Below are 3595 nucleotides of genomic sequence, written 5' to 3'. Positions count from 1 at the left end.
TTTCCTTAAATTAGGAATTTGCAGGTTGCCTGAAAGGGACAATGCCAAGTCCATCTGGTCTGGGCTGATTTTTTACACCAGTCAACCCGAGTGTTCTAAAAGAAAAAAGTGCATAAAACCCTTCYGCCGGAAAGGCTTAATTTTGGCCGGATTAGTATGAAAAAATATGCACTGAAATGGAAAGGGGGGAAGGGAGAGGAAGAAAAGAGAGGGGAGGAGGGAGGAAGGGAGGGAAGGAAGAAAAAAAGAAAGAAGAGTTGAGGAGGCAGTGTCAAAAGATTTGGACAGAAACGATAACAGGCTTGGGACATCTTCCAGACTGTATTTCTTAGGAAGTCTGCTGAAGTTTATGACATTACACATGTTTATTTAATGGCTCTCTTTGGAGTATAACTGGCTATTCTTTTCCTAAGGAAAGTACTGCATTACCACTCAAAAAATAATTTAAAAAGTGAATATTAAAGTTTGGAAAAGCAGCAAGGTAAAAATCATACCATACAACTGTTTACATCCTCTGGAGCTTTTTCTGTTTTTAATGCAAAGCTACAGTATAGCTAACATTGAATCAATGGACTGAAAGAAAGTAGCTGTTTGCACTGTAATAGAGAACTGGCTGAACTTGYATGGCAGAAAAGTCTCTTCATCTGGCAGAATAACAAGAAAGTTAATTAGAYTTTGCTTGCAACATGTTGCAACAGACTAACTTTTGAAAGAGCATGAGCTATCCCTCCTATTGCCATAGAATAAAGAGCTAGAACTTTCCTTGAACTTTTAGGATATGGCTGTAGTTATACTCTGAAGAGTAGCTATATAAAAATACCTTGTAGGATCCCTGTCATGGCTCCATGTCAAAATACACGTACACAGTGTTCTTCTTGATCAGCAGCTCCAAAACTGTATCAGAAGCCYGGAGATCTTGTCACACAGGAAGCCTGCAAACCAAACTCCATATTACATTTGGCCAGTCTGACTCAAAAAGAGGGGAAAAAAATGAAGAAAAGCTGGGTGTTGTATTAATCCTTTAGAGAGATGGCCCACACTACTCTAGAATACTGCAAAGATGAATTAGCCATCAGCAAATCCAATTAGACTAATGAATATACATTTACAAGAATTTGTTCAGCAAGAAGGAGAAAAAAGGGCCAAGAGAAGGCTCTAGAGTGCATATAATAAATAGCTAAGTAATACATGAGACCCATATCGGTACATGTTCTCTAGGGGAATACAAATAAGAAATCTGAAGTATTTTGTTAGCATATGGAGAAATTATTCAATTTTTCTAATATTTCTTATTGCATATATTCATGGTAACTAGCCAAATCCTATACAAAGGAACRCAGCAAGAGTACTACACAGGATGTGGAATAAGAATATCAAAGATGACACAAACGAAATTTCATTTCTGCCGGATAATTTATGCCTGATATAAAGGATCTGCACTGACTGAAATATATTCCAGATGGACAGACAATAACACAGGTGAAGAGTACTTAACTCTTAAAGAAGAAGAAAAAAAAAAAAGTGAAACAGAGAATCTTAAGTTCCTCATTTCCATGAATGTGGTGTCCACAATAAATTCTGACTTTGACCAGCAAGCACACTGTAGGAACAGCACAGAACAAGAACTRCAGTTAGTAGACATATGAAGCCAAGGAAAGGCTACCATTCCATGAACTTTCAAAACACTCAAGAACAAAAATTATGTCCACAGCTCTCCATCAACAACTTAGGTTCACCAACAGTATCAAATGACTCCCCGGATGTGAGATACATACATACATATATATATATACACACACACACAGTTGCAACACTTGCCTTCTGTGACCTATAGTGCCCCCTCCCACCCCCTTTGCCATATAATGCCATTACATGTTAGATAGTCTAGCAAGAAAAGCAACTTCCTCTTCCTCCTTCCCCCTCCCCATTGGACTGAGAATATACTTGAAGAGACAAACTCACTGCTGGGTTTTACAACAAAGAGTTCTGGCTTTTCACTGATGCCTAAGAGGTCACAGCAGCACAAGTAAAATTTAACTTCTACCACCATCRTCACGGAAGCTCGAAGTTTAGCTTCTTCCATTAAACCTCTATAATGACAGATAAAAGGATCATGCTGAATTCCTGCTTTTAAGTGCATACAAGACAGTAAATAAAGCGCTTAGCTGTTAATGGTATTTGAGTTTGCTTCCATTAATTTAAAAATATTCTCCTTATTTCTCACTCAGTAAATGCTTGGAATTCGTAAAAGCAAAATAAGAACAATTCTGGTTTGCAAGGAGAAACAAAATAATACTCAAGTTAGACAACGGAAGTTATTCCAAGTCAAACTGAAGTGTTTCTGAACATCACAGACATCTGGGAAGCATATGTACAGGAAACAGCTCAGTCTGAAGGACTTGTACGTTACTGAAATTACAGAGGTAAGGAAACATCGTATTAACCCTGAGTTTTGAACCTCTAGGTCTTGTATACTTGTGCAGTTAAATATAGGTACTTTCAGTATAAAGATACAAGGCAACTTCAACAGGCTAATCAATGTTGCACATACTTAAAATAATTAGTAATGTTTATCAGATTTCAGGAAAGATGTTTAGTTTTGAGGTTTCAGATAACCAGAGTCACACAAATTGCAGACTTTTTCATTCCACTCTCAGCAGTTCCAGCAGAGATAAATGCAGATCTCTCTCGTTAAACTACCACGGTATTGCTGTTTCATGATTCCAGTTGGACTACATTGCCAGCAAAATGCAAATCACTTAAGATCACAAGTAGTTTATAAAGTCTTATCAAAGGGACACTGCATGCTATCAACTCTATTTTTCATTACCAGCCCATTTAAAGATACTTCCTATGCTATTACCAGACCTTTTAAAAATATATTTGATTTATATATATTTCTATAATACAATGAGTATATGAGATTGCTTAAAGGTAAACGCAGTTAATAAGATAACTAAAAGAAATATAAATAGTAACTTTTCTTTAAAGACATTTCATGCAAACCTCAGCATGTTTCACTAATTCTTCTTTCATGATCAGAATACGGGAGTTGAAGATATCCTTGCTTTTAGGTGAATGTGACCTGACAATCTCCTCTGATGCAGCAGAAGAAAAAAAGCGGTGGTATTATCTGAACCAGATATTTAGAGCTTATATTAAGGAAGAAACTAAAATTACCGGATTCACCAACTCATCCATATATGTGAGAAATAAAGACTGACTGACAGCTTACATGTTTTGCATTTTTTTCCAGAGTGAATTAGTCCTCRGTGTTCTCCACCCCCACAATATCAAGTCATAAAAAAGATTTCAAATATGAATAAATATTTCTAAAACCTACATAAAGATTAAACCCAAGAGATTCACTTTCAATTTGACATTTACGTAGTTGATATTTATATTTTTTCCAGTTATATTTTAAATCCTAGATTCTCAATCTACTGCTTGTGCAYAGCCATTTCAGCCACTGTGAAGCCATTTCTGATGCTGCAAAAACTTAAATGCTTAAAATCCTATCAAAGAAAAACAGAAGTAGTGCTTTTCTTAACAGCATATAAGAACAGCAAAGTTAGAGAAACAAGCTTTTTCTTCC

General features: G+C 36.2%; 1 long non-coding RNA gene across 1 annotated transcript; it reads right to left on the bottom strand.

Annotated features, from left to right (window-relative positions):
• Window positions 1-629: 629 nt before the first annotated feature.
• On the bottom strand, window positions 630-2177 carry LOC112953048. Its single transcript, XR_003250507.1, has 2 exons — window positions 1963-2177; window positions 630-1600 (listed from the first exon to the last, which is right to left on the bottom strand). It is a non-coding gene; the product is annotated as an uncharacterized LOC112953048 (long non-coding RNA).
• Window positions 2178-3595: the final 1418 nt, after the last annotated feature.

This window comes from Nothoprocta perdicaria, unplaced genomic scaffold, assembly GCF_003342845.1.
Source record: "Nothoprocta perdicaria isolate Ctin4 unplaced genomic scaffold, notPer1 scaffold_42, whole genome shotgun sequence".
NCBI lineage: Eukaryota > Metazoa > Chordata > Aves > Tinamiformes > Tinamidae > Nothoprocta > Nothoprocta perdicaria.
The sequence above is the reverse complement of the archived record's forward strand: the minus strand, read 5'-3'. Positions and strand labels throughout refer to the sequence as shown.